Here is a 22,782-nt window from a genome sequence, read left to right as displayed (position 1 = left end):
TTTAAAAGTGATCTGTTAATCACTGGAAAGCATGTAGTGTTTCATGTTGTTTGTTTGTTTATTATATGTATATTATTATTATTTTATTATTATTGTTGTTGTTATAATCACCTTTAGCATTAAACGTTTTTATTATTATAATAACTTTTGTTTTAGTGACAGAAATGCCAGGCAGGTTCAGGCAATCACTGCAGGCCTCTGAACAGCAGAGGGTGTGAGAGTGTAAGCCTGTCTGGCTCTATCTCAGAGTCAGGGAGCTTTCCCTCAGAGACTTCATGACAGCAGCCCACTTACCTCTGTCTTTACCGCTCACAATAGACCCATATGTGTGAGCTATATGATATATAAACAAACACGAGCACATTATGTAACAGTGGAAATATTTATTTTATTTTTTTCATTTTTTTATTGTTCATTTGGGGGGGGGTTGAAAAATTGTCAGTTGATGAGACCTGCATAGTTACCTGTAGTCCTCTAGTTCTGCACTAACTGAAAGGCATATATATGTATAAACAATTGAAACACATTGTATTGAATACATTATTGCATATAAAATAGTGTGCATGTCAGATTGACTGAGTCACCCGTTTTCAACTGCACTCTGTTTGTTTGGTTTTTTTTTCTTTCAATGAGGATGGTTTGTCTCAGGTAGGTTCGTAGACTGTTGTCATACCGTGCGCCACCCTCTGTCTGGAGGTGATTGACAGGTAGGCTGGACTAAGGACTATATATATATAGCACTATATATTTATATATGTATATATATATATATATATATATATATATATATATATATATATATAGCACTGCTGTGTGTGATCCACTCAGACAAGCGCAACACACTAACACACCACCACCACACCAGTGTTACTGCAGTGCTGAGAATGTCCATGGAGGTCCTGACCACTAAAGAACGGGGTAAAAGGGGGCTAACAAAGTATGCAGAGAAACAGATGGACTACAGTCTGTAATTGTAGAACCTATATAGTAAGTGGAGCTGATAAAATGAGCAATGAGCGTAGAAACAAGGAGGTGGTCATAATGTTATGCCTGATCGGTGTATATATACATACATACATACATACATATAGTAAATACTAAATATTTTTATACTACAACTTTGATATTGATATTAAATTATGTATATATATATATATATATATATATATATATATATATATATATATATATATATGTATATATACATATGTGTCCTGCCTTCCGCCCAAAGACAGCTGGGATAGGCTCCAGCAACCCACCGCGACCCAGAAGGATAAGCGGTTTAGATGATGTATGTATGTATGTATGTATGTACATATGTGTATGTGTGTATAAATGTTTAATTTAAAAAAAATAAATGTTTAGTGACGTTTTATTTGTTTGTTGGGAACACTTAATTAGCAACAATAAAAAAGTCCCTAAAAAATGTTGCTATAGCTGAACGGAAAACGGGCACGAGCGGCGGAACTCCGGGGTGGCGAGAGCGCAAAGAGGGCAGGTGAGAAAGAGCGGTCTCACAGAATGGGCGGAGATTTTAATCTGCCCCTCCCTGACGTCATGGGATAGAGGGGCTGGGTGGGCGTGGCCTCGAGCCTCTGCTGCATCGCTGAATGGCATGAGGATGAGGAGGAGAGAAACAGCGACGGCGAGACGGGAGCCTGTTTTCTCATCTGATTTTTAAAGCCATACATTCTGGAGAGAGGATCTGATTTGTGTTGTGTTCGACCGAAGACAGAGGAATAGCGGATGACGGATGAAAGGTAAGACACTGCCTGCGTTTCTCGCTCTCGAAGCTATCCTTCATTTCACATTCTCGTGATGTGGGCTGAGCAGCTGCTGGAATCACTGCGTGTCCTGGGCAGGTGCACCTGGCCTTTCTGTCTCTCCCACACTCGCTCTGACTCGCATCTTGCGGATGAGTGCTGCTCTGAATCCGCACGAAGCGTGTCTGAACGCGGCTGTGTGGCCCGCTGTTCGGCGGATCGTTGGTGAGGTGTGAGGGCGTCTTTCAGTGCATCAGTGGACAGCAGAAGCAGCAGCAGCAGCAGCAGCAAAGCTTGCGTTAAGATCCGAGAAGAAATCTCTTTGTCTGTGGACGTGTGGAATCGTACACCAGCAATGTGGCGTAGGACTGCTGAAGAACAGTCCACATCTCGCTGAGCACGAACAGCAGGACGACGGCACGGTGTTATTATGACCCCGTGTCTCTATAAGCGCTCAGTAACAGCAGCTGAGCTTCGATTTCAACGTGCCCCTATTCCACATGATGAGGATGTGCTGCTGTTTGGTTGTACAGCCTCCTTTTCGCATAGAACTTAGCCTACTTCGTGCCTAGAGCTATAAGTCGAGCTACCTGTGAGACTGAAGCTGGAGGGCTTCGTGAATCATGGAAGCTGCTAGGCTATGTTCAGGTCGACTCTACTGAAGCCCAGTCTGTGTCCACGCTTTCTTTTACAGCTACACTTTGTTAGCATGGTTTGGTCTAGTAATTAAGTCCTATAGGTCTGTATAATAGTAAACAATTATATGAACAGTGGCAGGTCAAATCTGAACGAGAGCTTTGGCCTTAATCTGTATGTAGGCCATATTATTTATGATGATAATGAGTCATTTTGCCAGTCACCTGAACCTGGTTTTTGCTTAAATTATGGTCTATCTTGTTTACTCAGTGTGTGGATATTTGGTCCTTTAACGTTCATTAGAGTAGGTCAGCTGAAGACAGATATGTCAGATGGCCAACTACAGCCCCTTTGCGTAATATATCTAAACGTACTGCTCTAGATCTGGGTAAAAGGAAATGTTGAACCGTCTTTCTCCCAGCCACACCATAATCTTAAGCATTAGAAGTAAAGTCATGATATTTGCCGTGGGTCAGGATTGAAGAGTGACCTCTACCAAAACTAAAATAGATTCCTTCTTGGCTTCTTGTTAATGAGCTGTGTTGGTTTTGTATTGTGGACACGACCATTTTTCTATGAAAAGAGGTCATCATCACGTATGATGTAAGATTTTTCTGCACATGATCCAGCGGAGCTGTCCATCACGCTTAAGCTCTGTGGGTGATGCTATATGTTAGCGTGAGCCTGGAGGATGCCTGCTATGTAACTGTGCTTTGAAATGGTAAATGGTTCCTGGCTTGCAAGTACAGTTCTAAGAAAAATCTTTAATAGGTATAGGACCTTTTCATTATGTGGAGGCTCTATACCTTTTATAGGTTCTGTACCCTTAAACTTAAAAAAGGTCGCACATCTCATGTATAACAAAAGTTCCCTCAAGAACCATCATTTGAAGGGTTATTTGGCAAACCAAAAGTGGTTCCTTTATGGCTTCACTGCCAAGAACTATTTTTGATACCATTATTTTTAGATGGTTGTTCATTCATTCCAAAAAAATAAAGGTTCTCTGGCTTGTACCTATGGTTCTACGAAAAAGTTTGATCAGTGCAGAACCTTTGCATTGCACAGAGGTTCTTTAAGATTGGAAAAAGGCTCTTTAGACACACACACACACACACCTGCTTTACGAAAGTTATAGTTTAATGAAGTTTCTTTTTAATGAAGGAACTAAAAATGGTTCTTTTAAGAAATCGCTTCAAAGAACTCTTTTAAGTTAGGATGCACCAATACGGGAACAGTGGGCTGAGGCTGTTATCCAGTATTTTTCATTTACATATCTGTTGATGCTGTAATACTGTCAGTGTTTTTATGTGGATCATTATAGAACCTTTAGATTATGAGAAAGGTTCTTTAGGGAACTAAAATTTATAAGAGTGTAGATGATTGAACCTGGCAGCACGGTGGCGCAGTGGGTAGCGCTGTCACCTCACAGCAAGAAGGGCCTGGGTTCGATTCCCGGCTGGGTGACCAGGGTCGTTTCTGTGTGGTGTTTGCATGTTCTCCCCGTGTCTGTGTGGGTTTCCTCGGGGTACTCTGGTTTCCTCCCACAGTTCAAAAAGATGCAGTCAGGCTAACTGGATGTGCTAAATTGCCCCTAGGTGTGAATGTGTATGTCTGTCTGTCTGCCCTGCGATGGACTGGTGACCTGTCCAGGGTGTATCCTGCCTTCCACCCAATGGCAGCTGGGATGGGCTCCAGCACCCCACCGCGACCCAGAAGGATAAGCGGTTTAGATGATGGATGGATGGATGGATGATTGAACCTCTCTGTTCTGAAAGACATTTTGAGTGCCTGGAAGAACGAATGATGTCCACTGTGGGCCAGCTGGAAATTATACCTGATTAAACTTAAAACCTATACCTGTTACTGAATAGTGCCAGTGCCAGTAATGGCTATATACTGTAACTTTGCATACAGTATGTAGCCATGTTACTGTGTAACTTTCAAAATGTAGTAGTTTAGGCAGTGCTGTTGAGTTATCCTTCATCAGATGTTAATCTTCTTCCTCTCCATCTCTAATTAGACATTTCAGCAAAGTGATGCACAAAAAGAGAACAGATATGACCTTGACCCACAAGTCTCTGATTCTATCAAACAGTCCAGTGAGGCCTTTTTGTCCTGGCCTGCTGGAGTCCAATTTTTTTTTATTTTTTTTTTTAAGAGACAGAAAGCGGCGAGCGATTCAGAGACAGATGGAACAATCAGGGCAAGGCAGCAAAGCGGAAACCCTGGCCGGCATGGCCATTGCGGGCCTGTGTATGGCAGTGCACTGGGGACAGCGCTTGGCTTCTGATCAGTTACCACATGGAATTCTGCCCCTGTCACAGACACTTTACTCCCAGAAAGACTGAGCAGAAATGATGTTGCTGGATCAGTCTGGCTGCACTGATGTATGCTCAGACCTTGGACTTCACATACAATCACTCATACTGTGTGTAGTCCGTTCACCATGTCTAAAAAGACACATTTCTCAGTTGTTTATCTTAGCAAGTTCTGTAAGAAAGCTTATTTTTTATGTTTTATGTTACACATATTAATGTAATATGTGTAAGTATTAAACCTGCAAGCAACTTACTTTTGCACTAATTTAAGTTTTGTCATGACCATAATTATTCCTTTACATCAAAACAACCATTTATCATTATTTCTACCTCACCCAATTGCAAATGACCAATACTGGGACACAATTTTATTTAATATGCAAATATATGATAAGAGACTCTAGACACTGATATTTTGTATTCTGAGAAACTTTTCACAATGTTTTAGTTTGATCTTGCATTTCCATTGCAAAGTTACAATGACATCATAATGTCTTTCATGTACACATGGTTTTGTGTATGTGTGCATTGTGGGCTGAATGTTGATTTAAATAATAAAACTGTGTTTAAAAGTTTGAATAGGCTGTTTGGAAAATGTGTGCTTTGCTCTTGAAATTATGATTTGAAGGGGAATTCCCCCAGTTGCATAAAATTTAATTGTTAAGGTGTTAACAGAGTCATCCAGAGTTTTGATGTGAAATGCTCTGTTTTAGAGCCAGAATTGTTCGCAGTTGTGGAGATCGGAACCAGATATCTGAAGAGTTTAGTGATGGCTGAGACATTGCTTTATGATAGTTTTGTGATTAAGGTTTGGCCTAACACATATTTTTAAAAAAAAATGATTTGTTTTATCATTTTCAACATTTCATTCACTTGTCATTTTTTATAGTAAAAATATTTACTACTATTTTTCTACAATAAACTACTTCACATAATACCACTCTGAATGACTTTGCTCACATCACAACTACCAAATTATAGAAATATTTTCCAAAATCGGTGAAATTTCTCTTTAAACCATAGAGAACTTGCAAATTTGAAAGAACTGGGTTGTGTTTTTGTTATCTAAATAATCAGTGTATTTAACACATTGGCATCATGTCTTCCATCCTCATCACTAATGTGTAGCTTACTTTACCACAATAGTAACGCTTTTCACAAAGCTTATGAAGCTTTCAGCAACACCACGAGACTTGTTTCCTCTTCAGTTTCCTCCTGCATGTGTAGGAACAGCTAGTGACATATACTCAGAGTTAGACTGCGTTTGTAACTGCTTTTTCCTATCATAAACATGCATTAACACAGATGAACAGAAGACATAGCTTTCCTGTTTTAGGGGCCAATTTGTCATGTAGGCTTCCGCTGTAGAGGAAAATTACTCAATGCAGCATCAATCATTATGATCAATGTCTGGAAAAAATGACAGTTAAACTTTAAACTAGTGAATTTTTAGAATGTGTTTTCTGTTTTTATTCACACAGTTTGGGCACCCTGGTCAAATTACATGTTCTGTTGATTTTCAAAGTGAAAATAAGGTTAAATAAGTAGATGCTAGAAAAGTCTACAGGGAGCAAACTTAAATACACTTTTTATTTATATGCTGAGTTTAACATATTGGGGAAAAAAAAACATAAAATATAAGTTTAAATGACGTGAGTCGCATACATGTTCCCTCATTTGCATTGAAAAGACCATTTTAAATTTTTTTATTAACGTTTTTTTTGTTTGTTTTTTTTTCTTCTGTTTTTTAAATAAGACAGTGCTTACCTCTTATAATGCTGTAGCTGAAAATCACAGGACCCCCCTCCTGGACCTCTTTGGAATATTCCCTCTTCCTCTCGTTATCCCCAAACATGATGCACGTTGTGTTATTTTGGTTCTGGTTTTGTTTTTGTAATTCTTGCCTTTGTTTACCTCTGTTTGTTGATAACTTGGTTAATTTTGGGGCGGGGTGGGGGGTGCTACAGAATGTAGATCCATTTGGTAGGCGAAAGAGCCGACTCTTCTTTCCGACCTGAGCCGACTGATCTGACTCACTGAAAAGAGCCGGAACGCCCATCAGTGTTGTGAAGTGTAGCACTTCAGCAAGGAGCATACCCATGCCCAGCATTAAAACCTGAATGCTGAACGCATTCTTTATATATTGTTGAATCGAGGATGTTCACAGGCAGCAAAGGGCAACGTTATGAATATATGTATGCGTACATGAAATACTCTGTTCTGTGTTTCTTTAGTTGCATAATAATTGCCAAGTCTATCACGGTGATGATCAAATGGGCTTAAAAGGAGCAGTGCTGAAAAGCCTCAGCCCATCAAAGGGAGAAACTGTCTCCACTTTTTTTTCAGAAAATTCCATCTCCCTCCCACCTCATTCCCGAGAAGTTTAGTCCTTGAGATGAGATGAAATGAGTCAAGTGGCCCACAGCAATCAGTGCTCAATCACTGCATGGCGCTTTGAAGTGGTCCACGTCTTCACAGGTGGGGAAGCAATGTTAAGTGCTCTGGCTGTAGGCAGGGAGAGGTCACTCAGAGGCCAGGAGGAATGGGGGTTGGTCATGATGGGAGGAGGGGGTAAAAGGATGAGAAAGAAGATGGATGGAGAAAATGAGGAAGGGCCGTTTGGGTCATAAAATGAAAAATAAATTTGGTGTGGCTTTAAATGCCCTCGGATTTGATATTTGAGATGTTTTCTTCATGTTAGTGTGAAATCTATACTGATGGACAGGCGGCGCAAATAAATTATCCTACAGCAGGAAAGAAAATTGTGTGTTAGTCATCAGTGAACACACTGGAAATAATTTATTATATGTTTATACATCAAATTGGTGATTTTTCAAGACAAAAGCTAAATGCTTGAGGCAAGGTGGATACAAAGAACATGTCTGTTTATTTACCTGCTGTAAAAAACAATAATACTGGGATTTTTAAAAGAACAAAATATCTGATTTACAAAAAATGCCAGTGACTTGCTAAAAGAGTTAGGAAGGTCTGTTTTTAGCTCTTTGTTTTCAGTAGCTAACTAATTCATTTCTGTCCATGCTATATAATTAATGTTTCAAGACTCTAAGGGTTGCAGCATGTATATTTGACATTTTTTCACTCACATTAGTATATATAGTATATATTGGTGTATATACAGTGCCCTCCACAAATATTGGTAAACATGAGCAAAACAGGCTGTAAAAACATTCTTTATTGCCTCTACTTTTGATCTTCTATTCAAAATATATAAAATCTACAAAAATCTAACCTTTATTTGAAGTACAATGATTGAAAGAAAAAACCTAAATCGTATCAAGAAATGAAGATTTTTCTCAAATCTATGTGTGCCACAGTTGTTGGCACCTTTCGTTTAATACTTTGTGCAGCCTCCACAAAACAGACAACAGCTTTGAGTCTTCTCCTTTAATGCTTACTGAGACTGGAGAACACATGGCAAGAGATCTGAGACCATTCCTGCATACAGAACCTCTGCAGAACCTTCAGATTCCGAGGTCCACACTGTGGACTCTCCTCTTCTACTGGGTTTAGGTCAGGGGACAGGGGTGGCCATGGCAAAAGCTTAATTCTGTGGTCAGTGAACGATTTTTGTGTTGATTTTGAGACGTGCTTTGGATCATTGTCTTGTTGGAAGATCCGAACTATGGCCCAGTTTAAGCTTCCTGGCTGAAGCACAGGTTTTGATTGTGTTTCTGCTGGAGAAATAAAGGTGATGGAGTCTGTGATACCATGGTTCTGAACAAGTTGTCCTGGGCCTTTGGGATTAAAAAGCCCAAAACATCACAGATTCACTACCATACTTTACAGTGGGGATGAGGTACTTTTCTGCATGGCGATCTTTGTATCTATGCCAAAATCATCTTTGATGTTTGTTGCCTAAATCATTTTGAACGCAGTCCAACTGAAAGTTCCAGTAACATCTGTTAAACTGTAGGTGCTTGAATTTGTTGGTCCTTGATGTCACAGGTTTCTTCTGGCAACCCTCACAAGCAACTTGTGGTTATATAGGTGGTGTTTGATTGTAGTTTGGGGGAGGTTCTGACCCCAAGACATAACTAATGTCTGCAATTCCCCAGCAGTGATCCTTGGAGATTCTTTGTCCACTTGAACCATCCTCCTCAGTGTGTATGGGTCAGCGTAGACATACATCCTCATCCCAGCACATTCTAAACATTTAAAGTTGCTTTAAACTTCTTAATTATTGCTCTGATACCGGAAGTGGGCATTTTCAGCTGTTTAGATATTTTCTTATAGCCATTTCCTGATTTGTGCAGCTTATCAACGTTTTGTCGCACATCACTGCTGTTTTCTCTGGTCCATAACAATGGATGGCTGAGGAAATATGGCTTGTGCTTCACCTCCAGTATTTGTGAAGGGCACTGTATGTATATGGACTGTTCTCTTGAATCAGTTCAAACTGCAAGACTTCCAGTCTACAGACCTTAGATATGCACGGGGATTGTATTATGATCTATTTAGTCCCAAAGCATTAACACAGATCAAAATCATTATTTATAGGGGACTTTCTATTGGATGGTGGCTGTCCCAAACCCTAACCACTAAATTTAAACTTTTTTTTCACTTTTTTAAATTTTGTTTTTAGAAAGATATTTTTGATATCTTTTAAAGTTAATTTTAACATAAAAATGTAATTTTAACAATGCTGTATGATGTTTTTATGTCACTACCAAAACACAAGGAGTTTTAGTCTCTTGGCGGTGCCTTATTTTAGCCACACCTCTGCAGCTTATATATATATACACACCTATGTACACTCACTGAGCACTTTTTAGGAACACCTCTTTGTATCTGCACTCATTGTCCATTTCATTACCTCCACTTATCACATAGGTGCACATTGTAGCTTTACAATTACACACTGTAGTTCATTTGCTGTGTCTAATCCACTCGTACCAGCACAACACAAACTAACACACCTGCATCACTTCAGTGTCACTGCAGTGCTGATAATGATCCACCACCCAAATAATACTGTGGTGGTCCTGTGGTGGTCCGGACCACTGAAGGACAGGGTGAAAGGAAGCTAACAAAGTATGCAGAGAAACAGATGGATTACAGTCTGTAGTTGTAGAACTACAAAGTGCATCTAAATGGGAAGTGGAGCTGATACGAAAGAAACAAGGCAGTGTTCCTAATAAAGTGTTTGCTGTGTGTGTGTTTGTGTATATATATAGTGGAAACAAGAATTTTGTCTTTTGAATTATATATGATGAATCATGCGTAATATGACAGTGGATATAAACCAAGGTAAAAAACAGAAAGGTCAGTTTTGAATTCAGGTTGTCTTTAAAGTCTGCAAGACACAGTTCATACCTTGCATTCTAGTATCTGCCTCTAAGCACTGTGATAAAATCCTCTGCAGAGGTTTTCACATTAGCTTGCTAGCTAGCTAACAGCTAGCCTGACTGATTGACATGATGAATGATTTAATAATGGTTACAGATATCTCCCATCACACCCGCTGCATGTGAAGTGCTACATCTTTGCTGATCACTTTTGCTAGCTCACGCAAGCAATAGATTACTCACAGAAACAACAGGGATGTAATCTGTGCTCACGCAAAATACTAATAACAAAATTGCAGGTCAGGCCTGAGAGTGTAGCTTGGCATGTTTTTACGAACACAGAAAACAGACCTGAAGCAGAACACAACACTTAGCATTTTGATTCTCCTGAACAGCTTTACCTCCATGGCTGGAGAGACACTGAAAAATGTGAAAAAAGCAAAGGCATCTACATTCATCTGTTTTCATGTCTGGAGGGGTCTTCAACAAAGGAGACATGATTTTTTCATGTGATGAATGCTTCAGACATACAGATCTTCAGTGAACGAGATCAGAGTTCAAAAGCGTTCCTCTTGCTTTTCAGTTCCTCATAGACAATAGGAACCAGGCTTAAGAGCTAGAGAGCGAGCTGAGGATCTGTGGGATTTGCACCGTCATGGTGAGATCCCTGAAATTTAGAGGATGAACTCTGCGAGGTCACTAACTAGGGGATCTGTGAGTGCTTTTAATCTCCTGTCTCATCCCCATAGAATCCAGTGAAAGCTAAATCAATTGACGGATAGCAATCTCACGCAGTCTTCCCAACAGGACTGCAAGGGAGTGAGGAGGATAACTATGCCTGCATCTTGTTTATTTATCCTTCAGCTTACCAGAAACACATTCATATTTTTAGACATACTTTACAAGAACAACATTCTTATATAGCTTGACTTTAATATTCTTAACATTCTTAATATTTTTATGAAACAAATCTAACTTATTACTTGACAGCTCCACAGATGGTCACATGGCTTCATCCTGTCACCATATAACATTTCACAGCTGCATATTTCATTACATTTAAACAGAAATTTGACATTGATTTAATGTCTTAAATAATTTGTAGATAGATTGCAATCACACACACACACACATACACACACACACACACACACACACACACACACTCACACACACACACACACACATCATAAAGAAGAATTTTATTTTGTTTATTTAGATGCAGATAGATCATATAGGTAACAGAATAGGTGGGATAATAAATTCATACCACAAAATATATGTGTGGGATCACATGTGAAGCATCATCTCAAGCATTCAGTCACAAAGCAAATTGTCCAGAGAGCTTTGAGGAGAACTTGAACTACATGACTATCTTTATGACCTAAGAATAAAACCTTGTTGACCACTAGTTCTACCCACTTTGCGTCACTCTCCATTTACCTCTGCTGCTCTGGGTCTGCTGAGTCTTGAGCTTGAGCAGCTAACATTCAGAGCATCTCAGAGAGGACAGTGAACAGAGATTCTTCAGAATCAGGTTACATACTCTGCACCCTGATTATGTTTCATGAACTGGAAAGACTGAAACTGGCCCTTTCTAGGCTGCTTATGAGATCCCTGAGAATTCGTGCATTTAGACATTATCTTTGTACACTCAACTGGTTAATTCTGCAGTTCCGTTTCTAGTGGTTGAGGTTAGGATTGTGAAGGGGCTGTTAATTTTAGATTCATGTTAACGCAACTTCTACTCGGTTTGCGAATCATTTGCTTGATAAACCTTTCACCTTGTTAACCAACATAAAAGTTACCCAAACATGAAATAGAAGAACTTTTATTGCATTGCATGTAGCAATAATGACAATCTAAGATTGCATTGTAGCCTCAGCATCCTCTGAGATACTGCCTTGTCTGCAAAGATTAAACTGGTCCAGTCAGATTGTTGCAGCAGATGTCCTTGAAAGGTGAGTGTGTTCCCACTGGACTGAGCCACATATATCAACTAGTCAGTGGTGGCTGATGGTCTGTTGAGACCTTCACTGAGGAGTGTAGAATCTAAGAGACAGCTCCGAGACTGATCTGCAAACAGGAGCTTTTGGTGGTGGCCTGACAGGGTTCCTACTCTAAGACAGGTACAGGATGTGATAGACGTCAAGTCAGTCATGACAAGAATGGTAGAGATGTTTGAGTCTCTGTGGTGCTAGGGACAGCCACTAACTCCACTAACAGGGACAGAACAGCTGACAGACAGAAAGGGGAGTCCCTGTCGTGAGGTTTTGGGAGAGTGAAGCTCCAGAGGCTGCCACTGAGTTTGTCTGGGACTTGAGAAGGACAGACTGCTGACTGGGAACATCTGCAGTGCTGGTGTGGGTTGCATACATTTGCTGATCAGAAACCAGTTTTGTTTGTCCTGTTTTGGTTCAGGTTTGGATTTCACATTTTTTTAGATCAGAACAAAAGAGTCACTTGTATGAAGATACTCAACGTCCAAACCAAGACCGTAGTGTAGACATATGCTCTTATCATATGGAAAGTATTACAAGATGCTTATGATGTCTGTGTGTCTTTGTTACTCGAGTGGTCATCACTTCATCAGTCTATGTAATATGTGTAAAAGTAATTGCAGACTTTCCATTGTTTTGGAGCACCGAATGTGTAATTCAACTAGAGCAGGGTGCCCAAACTTTTAATCTTGGGGTCAAAGTGTAATGTTTGCAGTGGGCAGAAAGCCAAAAAGAAAAAAAAAATACCTAGCTAGCAGCTTGTCAGTTTTTCGTTGCCAGTATATCCTCTCTGTCAGAGTAAAGCTTTGTATCTTCATAGTAGTTGTTGTTGTTGTTGAAAATTACCGAGTCCTTTTAAATTACTTGGAATATAATCTTTTTATCTTCCATTAAAGGTTCATCATATTTTTGTTTGTCCTCTAAAGTTACCATTTTAGAGATAGGATGTTTAGTCCTGATAGTGACAAACTGGAGAAACCATTCTTTAAAAACTCCAGGGGTTCCTTTACATACGAGGCACACTTGCCTTCAAATTCAGTGACAACAAATTCTTCACACAAGTGGTCTCCAAGTCTCCTTTTGTCTATGTAACACTACCTGTTACACTTTTATTAGCTCGTAACTGCTAGCTTCATATGTGTTCTTACATCTGGGTTACAGTTAGTATGGTGCATGGTGTCAAGAGTCATAGACATTTTTTATATTTTATATTACACAATAAGTTTTATTACTAAAAGTACTAAATAAGAAAAAATAAGAAACTAAAAATAAAAAGTTGGATAAGAACGCATGTTCTCTTACTGGCTGAAGGTTGAGGGGCCAGATCAAATGTCCTTGTGGCCCAGCTTTGGCCTATAGGTCCTACTTTGGGCTGCCCTGCCCTGTTGGGTGATTTTGGAGGTCATAGTGAGCTACAGATATAGTATATGTTTATAGTTTACATATATATAGTTTTAATTGCTTGCAGTTCTCATTAGGAGGAGGGGGGGTGGCATGTGATCTGTGACACGTGTTGACAGTCAGCGCACTTTTTCAACATATTATTGTATGGTAGCTGAATGCTCTTGAAGGGCAAACTATAAGTTTACCCAGTAAGTCAGTGGCATTGATAGGGCTGATAGTTCTTCATGCTCTGTTTCCATTGGGGCATGTCACATTTGTACCCACAGCATGTGCAATATCCACAACAGCTCCAGAGCATGTTGATGGGGAAACAAACAGGCTCTGCTTAGGAGGTGATGTGTCTACTGAACTTGCTTTGCCTCCTGTCAGGGTGTCTAGGCTGTCATCTTTCTCTCTCATCCTCTATCCTGGAGCAGTGGCACTGCACCGATGTCACCACTGCCCACGGTCACACCAGCCGTGGACATGTGTGTGAGTGTGTGCGTATGTGTTTGTGTCCTGTGTGGGTGTGTGTGTGCCAAAACACCCCACCCTCTCCAGATTGCACTATGTCACTTTTGCTCTGGTGTCTGGATGAGACGTGTGACATTGCCCTGCTCTTTCTGTGAGGGAGGATACGTCTGGCCTGCTCCTTCCTCTCGTTCACCTTTCTCCTACTCATACCTTCTCTATCTTTTCAATCCCCCTCTCCCTCAGAAGTGTAATCATATGCTATTTTTATAAATCAAAGCCATATTCTATATTTACTCACAGTGTACAATCTGAGTGTGGTATGCCTTAATTTCTCATGTTCACTAAGGCTTGACTGAGATATCAGCAAATCAAATCGGTTGATAAAAGAGTTTTACTCATTTATTACTATTGGCTAAAATCCAGCTGATAGAGTAGTGATATTGCTTTGGCCCCTCTCTCATTTCATGTGTACTAAATAGGGCCTCTCTGATATATCTGTTAGGTGATAATATCAGATGATACTCCACAGTTTCATAGATATCAGCAAAAATCCCACTGAAAAAAAGTACTGATATTACTTTGAAGTTGCATTACAGATACTGCCAAGTTCACATTCTAAAACTGCTTACCTTTATTACAGCAACACGAGCTGAACTTGCAAACCTAAACCCAAATCACCATAGTTGTTACAATAATGCAAACTATTTAAAAAGACATCCACCAATTTTTCAAACTTCCACATAATTAAATGCTTAATACGTAAACAGTCTGGTGAAACACTCTATTCTAGAGAAACATGCGAGTCAGAATTGTTCAAAGCTGTGGTGAAAGGAGCCAGATGCACAAAATGTCTCTAAAAGCTTTTTCATAGGGATTAAAATGTCTTTATTTGCTTTGTAGACATTGTGAGCTCTGGTTCCTATCACCATCACTGTAAAGAAATCTGAAGTTCATCTACAATGAAGCATTACACATCAAACCACTTTGAATGACTTTGTTTACCACAATTCTCCACAGTTTAACCATGTTAACGATGTTCTCCACAATTAAACTATGCAGATATTTTGGAAAATAGCTGAATTTACATGAATGTGTTCAAGTCTGTTTATTTTTTCAACATATAAATGACCTTCGCTGATATTACTGGTTGTTTTTTGCTCCTGAAAATCAGGCTAAGTGACAAAAATTTTTGGTCAGGCCCTACTGCTAACACACACGCCCACACCTCCCATTAGAACAAGGGTAGGTCTTTCCACTTCTGTGGCAGGATTCATTTGAGATAAGGTGTGCTGTGCTCATGAATTTTGGCTTTTGATGGAGTGCAGCTGTACTGTATTGGTTAGGAACAACAGTGAGCTAATGCTGGATAATCATCTGTATTAATAACAGGTGCTATTTTTAGGCAAGACTCAGCAAGAGCAGTTTCAAACAGAATGCATTTGAATGTAGGAGGCTGTGAAATCAGATGGCTAAGATGTGCTGATTACGGTCTTTAAGCGGCAGAAGAATTTTAGCATTCTTGCGTAGCTGTCATTCAAAATGTATAAGCCATCATTCTCATGGCCACTCCCACAGCGATGTAGCACTTTGGCCACAAGGTAAAAGTTACCAGTTTGCATACATCAGAGACGAGCTTTACGCACTCCAAACTGGACATTGTTGGATGACAAAAGGCATAATTTGAAAAGGTAACTTTTCCACGTACTTGGAAAGTACAGGAAGAACTTTGTTAATTAGATTAGGACCATTAGTAGAAATAAGATGCAATTGCAATGCAATAAACATTATAAAGAGAAAGAGAATGTTTTCTATGTTAACAAATGATGTTGCTCCTCTGTGATCCATTTTCCGCCACTTGATTCATTGCCTCCCTCTGATAGATCCCCAGTTCCCAGTTTTTTCTAATGCCATCCTCAGTACAGTGCTCATCAAGTGTTAAATTAAAGTCATTCATGCAACAATGTGGAGGTCATTCATTCACTCTCTCCACACGCTCCTGCTACATTTCTCATCTCTGTAAGGTCTGATGAGAACACTCCGCATGAGAGAGAACTTGGAGACCCGTCAGAGTGGAGAATCGTGGTCTAGACGACGACTCCTATGTTTCTGAGTTCAGTACAGAGCCAGAGTCACTTCTATTATCTGCGCAGTTGTAAATGAGGCTGAACTGGAATACTCTAGAGCTTTGATTTACCATAGACTGCATCTTTTACTTCATGGCTTTGCAATCACATTAGAAAGGCCAAAGTAAACAAATACAATAGCTTGCTTTCCCTCCCTCTCCTCCTTTTTGGACCTTTATTCAGTAGATTAGAGCTCTGAAATTGTATTTTAACTCTGAGAAGTCTAGAATTATTATTGCTATTTTCTGTATTATTTAAATGTATATACAGAATACCACAATTAACTAAGTAGTTCATTATCTAATTAATCACTAATAATAGATTAATCTTCTGTATTGATGCGTTTGAGTCTACACAACTTTTTTCTGCTTGTTTCTATGTCAAACGTGGCAAAAATCTTAGACAGTTTTTCTATTCACAAAAGAAGACTTGTATGCACAATAACTTCATCAAATCATAAGCATCTCATATTTCATACATACATACATATAGCAACAACTGCAGCCTCCAGGAATTGAAGGGGAATTCAGATTTTTCAACTGTTCTGCATAATTCAGTGATTGAGACGTAACAGAGTCATTTGGAGTGGCTTGATGTGAAATGGTTCATAGTAGAGAAACTTTCTGACCTGGATTTCTTTACAGTGGTGGTGATAGGAACCATCAAAACACAAATAAAGCCATTTTATTTACTATCCAAAACAACCAGTGAACTGACACATGTCTTGTGATTTTTTGTGTCATATTGATAATGGTAAAATAGTAAATCTGAAAAACTATGCTTTCTTTGGGGACTATTTTGTCTTAGAACCCCTGCATGTACCACTCCACCATAAATCAATTTTAAAAATATGTTTCAGGCCAAAGTCCTGTCTCAGAACTATTGTAAAACAATGTCTTAGGCGTCAGGCAGCAAAACCATTTCATGTAATAACTTTCTGCGTCTGGTTGCTATCACTGCCACCATCAACAATTCTGACTGGGTAGGTTTTTCTACAGAACAGATTTTCACATCAAACCACTCTGAATGACTTTGTTTACATCTTAACTAATTTTGCAGAAATTTTGATAGATTGGTGGAATATTCCCTTAATAAAAGAAGGTTAGGTAAAGTTATGCTATGTCTGGTGGTGGAAGATGTGCTTTGAGGTCAGCATTTCAGCTTGTCTCTAATAATTAAGGTCATAAAATCACTGAAGATGGAGATGTGCATTCATGATGTTAGTTACAGTTTCTTGGGAACTATATAGCAGGTGGGAATGTGCCTCTGTGTTGAAGACTCTGGCCTCACCTCACACATGGAAATACCTTGGACATATTGTTTTAGTCTCAGTGCTGTATGTGCAAAAACGTATTAGCTGATAGCAGTGCTCTTAGCCCTGGAACTATCAGCACTGCAGTTTCTTAGTGCTTGTTTAGCCAACGCAGCATATAACCTGTCATTTTGTGTACAGCTTTTGTACAGACTAGTAGTGATCTGTTAACTGTCTACAACATTCAGTTCAACACTATTCATGCCATAATTTTCAGACAAGGATTGTGGTGTAGGTTGGAGTAAAAGTCAAGTGATGCTATCAGTTTGAGGGAAAACACCCAGCATTTATCAGACAAGCACCCAAAATCTGTCTTTAAACACAGCACCCATATTTAGATTTTTGTCAGTGATAGGCTACTTGTAGAAATGACTTTTCCCACATGAAACATCCTTTCAGGGCTGCGTCACAAGATGAGACGCAGAGAAGGAAGAGCATTTAGGTCTACAAGGCAAATTAATAACAGTCTGCTTTAAAAGTAGTGTGTTTTAAAGAACACACTACTTTATGGCCTGCTGTAGAACTGTGACAGACCCCTATATGTTGTCAACGTATGCTCTATTTTCCATTTAGGGGACAGGAAATGCTGAAACAGCTCAAAGGAAAGTAGAGAGAGGGCAGTATCTTTGTGTTTTGGTAACAAGCTCATGGAATGTTTACCTCAGACTGGAATATTTGCCTCAGCAAACTTAGAACTAGCCCAGTGGCCTTGGTGCTCTTGTGTTTGTTCCTGGTTGGGGTTTCAGAAAAAAAATATTGCTTAGTTGTAATTAATGGGGCTTATCATTCGGTATATGGTTATTCAGAATACCAAAAGGTCTGTTGTTTCAGTTTTGACAGTTAACACCGGTGAAATTTCAACCTGAGCAGTCTTTGAGAATGTATTGTAACTTGCTGTGATGTTCACAAGCATGCATGCAAGCCACATAGTGTAATGCATTGTCAGATGGTAGACGTTAACTGGCCTAATTGCAAACTTTATATAACCTAGGCAAAATTTGGTCAGGGTGTTTAATATATTATCCTGCCAAATTAAGAACTTATATTTACCCCGTCATAACATATGCATTAGTAGGCCGTACATTATAGCGTAAGTCATAAATGACTTTAATATTTTTATATTAGCTAAAGCATCAAGCAGGTACAATCTTTATGTAATGTCTGATATGTTGCCTTAATATGCACAATAACACCACAGGCTTTATTAGAGTCTCACTGTTACAGTTTGCACACAAAGTTGTTTTTACTCTACATTTCATGTGGCTTCATAATGGCTGTTGTAAATGCTTATTATAAAAATGAAATCCTTTAGAAATTGAAAAAGCTATCATATGTCATTCTTCCACCCTTTGCATCTCCTATAGACCAACATGCATCTGCTGTTATACAGTATTTGGTGCAAGGCCAATCTTCAGTAGCTAATCATCGTAATTCAGTGTAGTTGTGCGGCTGTGGCCCTGAGGGAGGGGCTCATGCGGACTGGTTTCCTTTTGAGGAGGCGGGCTGCTGGGAAGTAGGGCAGGAGCGAGAGAGAGTGGGTGACAGAGAGACAGCGAAAGAGAGAGAAAAAGAGAGTGCCTAGGTTCTGGCACAGTTGCTCTGCCCCACCGCTGAGTTCAAAGGCTAGTCCGCTCAGTCTGTTCCTCTGCTAATCAGCAGAGAGCCTGGGCCTCTTGACTGGTGAAGGACTTGATCACAGCTTTGTTCTATGAGTCCAGTGCCATCAGTCAGTATTCCTCAGCATTGCTCCTGCTAGTGCTTTGGTAGCATAGCTCTTGTGGCCTAGTGGTGCAGAGGCTGGCACTGAAGAAAAGCCTTTCGCTTATTAAACCACACACTGTAGTGGTTGGGATGCGAAGGGCCTTACAACTAACACATCACATGTGTCAAAAGGAAGCAGTGACAATACTGCCAGAGTTGATCCACAGCACTGTCTCAACATCAGCCATTGCTGTTAGCTGCGGTGCTGCAATTTCTGAGCAAGCAAAAGCATATACTCACATTGGAATTGGAATCATCACCTTGTTTTGTTGTCAGAAACTAGACGTACACTGATCATATATTCTTATGGTTAATTCTGTTTTTTTTTTTGTTTTTTTTTAGTATTTATTCATACCCAAAGCTCACACAGTGTGAGCTAAATGAACATGTGAAACACACTAGCACGAGTTCTTTCTATTAGCCAAATTTGCAACATTACATTTGTAACATTTTCTCGTTAACAGGTCAAAATAGAATTAGAATTACTTTAAAAAATTAGTTGTCTCTTTAAAGAAAATACATACATACATACATACATCATCTAAACCGCCCTGCGATGGACTGGCGACCTGTCCAGGGTGTATCCTGCCTTCCGCCCAATGACAGCTGGGATAGGCTCTTTAAAGAAAATGAATCAAACAAAATGCTACATTGAAAGTAAGAGACAACTAGCTATTCACCATAATCAGTCATGCATAAGCATGCTATATGTTGATACAGGTTTAGCAGCAGCATTCAAATACAGCATAACTGCACTTACCTGGTGTGTGTTATTTACATCAGAAAATCTGCAACACAGATCAGCCAAAACCAAATAATAAAGTGGCCAATTGTTGATAGCATGTTTGGTCAAAAATCGTTCCCAAACTGATTCTGATCAGAAACATTTGTTCAGTAAGAGTAATAATACTAGGTGACTGAAGTCTGAAGTGCAGTATATTCCTGTGTATTTGCTTATATGCTCAAAAAAGGCTGAACATTTTTAACTTTTCTTTTTCAAATGACAGCATTTAGAGATCAATGACATTATTTAAAGATCACATTATTTAATGATTATGGGTAAATTAAGCGGCAGAATTAACCATTTTTTACTATATGTAAAGGGATTAACTTTCGACATTTCACGTATCGTATCACCAGTCCAACTATTTTATGCATGAAGATACTGTACAGTCATATAAAGAAGTAAGTACACCCCTTGAAATGTTTGTCTTTTTTTTATAAACATGGACATATTGGTATTTGATCTTAAGCTAAACAGTATGTATAGATAGACGTTATGCAATATAACAAAAAACAATGAAAATTTGACTTTGCAATAATTTATTTTAAAATTTTTATAATTTATTTATTTATTAATTTTTATAATAAATATTTTATAATTTTTTTTAATTAACTGGGGTGGCAGTTTTGTTTGTTGAAAAAGTAAGTACATCCTTGACTTCAGTAACTGGTTCTGCCCCCTTTGGGAGAAACAATTTTTCCATTCCTCCATGCAGAATTCTTTCAGCAAGGCTTGAGGGGATTCTTGTATGTATAGCCTGTTTCAAATAACCTCACAACATTTCAGTGGAATTCAGATCTGGGCTTTGATAGGCCATTCCATAACCCTACATTACTTCCTTTTGAGTCATTCCTTGGTGGATTTACTTGCATGTTTGGGATCATTATCCTGTTGGAAGGTCCACTTCTTCAGCTCTAACCTTTTTACAGATGGTCTCACATTCTTCTCAAGCACTCTCTGATATGTAAGAGAATTTGTACTTAGTTCTGTGATTGTATGTTGGCTCGGCAAGGGGTAGCACAGCAGCTCCAAACCATAACATTTCCACCACCATGCTTTACAGTTGGTATGAGGTTAATCTGATCAAATACTGTCTTTGTTTTTTGTCAAACATGGCTTCTGGTACTGTGGCCAAACAACACTATTTTTGATTTGTCTGTCTGTCTGTTCCAGAAGTCCTGGTCCTTGCCTAGATATTCATTATCAAGCTTTAGTTTTCCCCAGATTTTCTTTTTAGGCAGCAAAGGCTTCCTCCTGGGGCAACTCTCATGTACATCAAATTTGTGCAGTCTGTTTCTAATGATAGATGCATGCACTTTTACATCAGTAGCGACAGGAGTTGCCTGCAGATCCTGTGATGAAATTCTGGGGTTCTTAGAGACTTTTTTTAACATCTTACGCTCTGCTCTTGGGTTAAATTTGCTGGGGCAACCTGGCCTGGATAAGTTGGCAGTGGTTTTAAGTCTTCCCTATATGTAGATGCTCTTCTGGTTAGTGGAATGATTCACTTCAAATATTTTGGAAAGCTTCTTACACCCATTCCCAGGCTCACAGACATCTACAGCTTTCTTTCTGAAGGCCTCAGAGAGCTATTTTGATCTAGGCATGATGATACTGCACACTCCACCAGCAAAGAGCAAACAAGAGCCAGAGATCTGAGGTTTAAATAAGACAAGTTCCTCCAAAATATTCACTAACAGTGTTCTAATCATTAGCACCTGATCAGTGCACCTGATTTAAATCATGTTTAAAGTAATGATATATGTAAAAGTGGACTTACTAAAACTGCATTATAGTTTGTTTCAGTTATATAAAGAATGACCAAAATGTTTATTCTAAGTGTTACTTGTTAGATTATATCACCTTTATCTATCAATACTGTTTAAATAAAGACTTGATATCTGTATCTCTGTACTTACTCCTTCATATGATTGTATGTGCATCGTTCTCGGTCAGCAGTTGCTTGGCTCCTGTTCATTTGTTGTGTACACTGAAGTCATAGCAGACCAAAGTGTAAACCACTGAAGCCAGAGGAGCTGGAGTCTGTCATGTCTGTGATCCTCCACCATATTGCATCGAACTCGCTACTTTTTGGCTTAGAGTGGCATTATGTTAGTGCACGCGTCTGTCTGTGTGTGTGCCAGGCTGAGACGGGGCTGGTGAACATGTCTGGCGCCGGTCGCAGCTCTGCAGCAGCAGTACTGAGAGAGAGCTGTCAGAAAGCCCAGGCATCAGCTGGCCCTGCAAACACAAACACTCTGAGATGCGTCTGATGGCGGCTGCCGGCACCAACTCCAGCTCTCAGAATTACTGGAAGAGTCTTCTGACGTGAGACAATGCTGGCAGAAAATGTACGGGCTTGAAGAAGCAGGGAACAATGTAAAACCTCTATAGAAAACAACTGGAAAGTTCTAACCTGGAAGATTTTCTCCCATGGCATAACTACCGGAAGTACAAGTGTACGGATCACACTGGGGCTAGTAGTGGGGATGGTGGGGGTGTGGGGGTTGTAGAGTTGATGAAACATATTTATTAGAACCGTTAAATCACTACTTGTGTAATTTTACATCCGTGAAGTTAATTTTGTATGGGTTGGGGAGGGGGGCATTGGTTTTATTTATTTATTTTGCACTACTTGTGCCACTAATCTTGTCTCCTATTTTATACTAAGCACTTTCGACCATTGCTATTTAGCTGATATGTGGTAATGTTTGCACTGTAGCAGGGCCACTGGCCATTCTGATTCTGAGATGCTGATGTAAGGGACATATATAAGTCCATTTAACATTGACGCACATCAGTATAAAGCAACCTAGCCACAACAAAACCACCACCATACAGTAAGAAAAATGTTGGCTGGTTGTCACCACATTGTCTTCTGGTTTGGTAAACAAAAAACTGGTCAGCTTTGGTGTCTTTTTC

The 22,782-nt window shown here is 39.4% G+C and overlaps 1 protein-coding gene across 1 annotated transcript in view; it reads left to right on the top strand.

Moving 5' to 3' along the window:
- Positions 1-1,582: 1,582 nt before the first annotated feature.
- otud7a (OTU deubiquitinase 7A) overlaps positions 1,583-22,782 on the top strand; it is a 96,838-nt gene continuing 75,638 nt past the window's right edge. Inside the window, exon 1 of the mRNA XM_036576069.1 lies at positions 1,583-1,760. The gene's annotated coding sequence lies outside the window, so the exon portion shown is untranslated. The remainder of the gene's footprint in view (positions 1,761-22,782) is intronic.

This window comes from Colossoma macropomum, unplaced genomic scaffold (genome assembly GCF_904425465.1).
Source record: "Colossoma macropomum unplaced genomic scaffold, Colossoma_macropomum, whole genome shotgun sequence".
NCBI lineage: Eukaryota > Metazoa > Chordata > Actinopteri > Characiformes > Serrasalmidae > Colossoma > Colossoma macropomum.
Note: the sequence above shows the minus strand (reverse complement) of the source record. Positions and strands in the feature narration are given on the sequence as shown.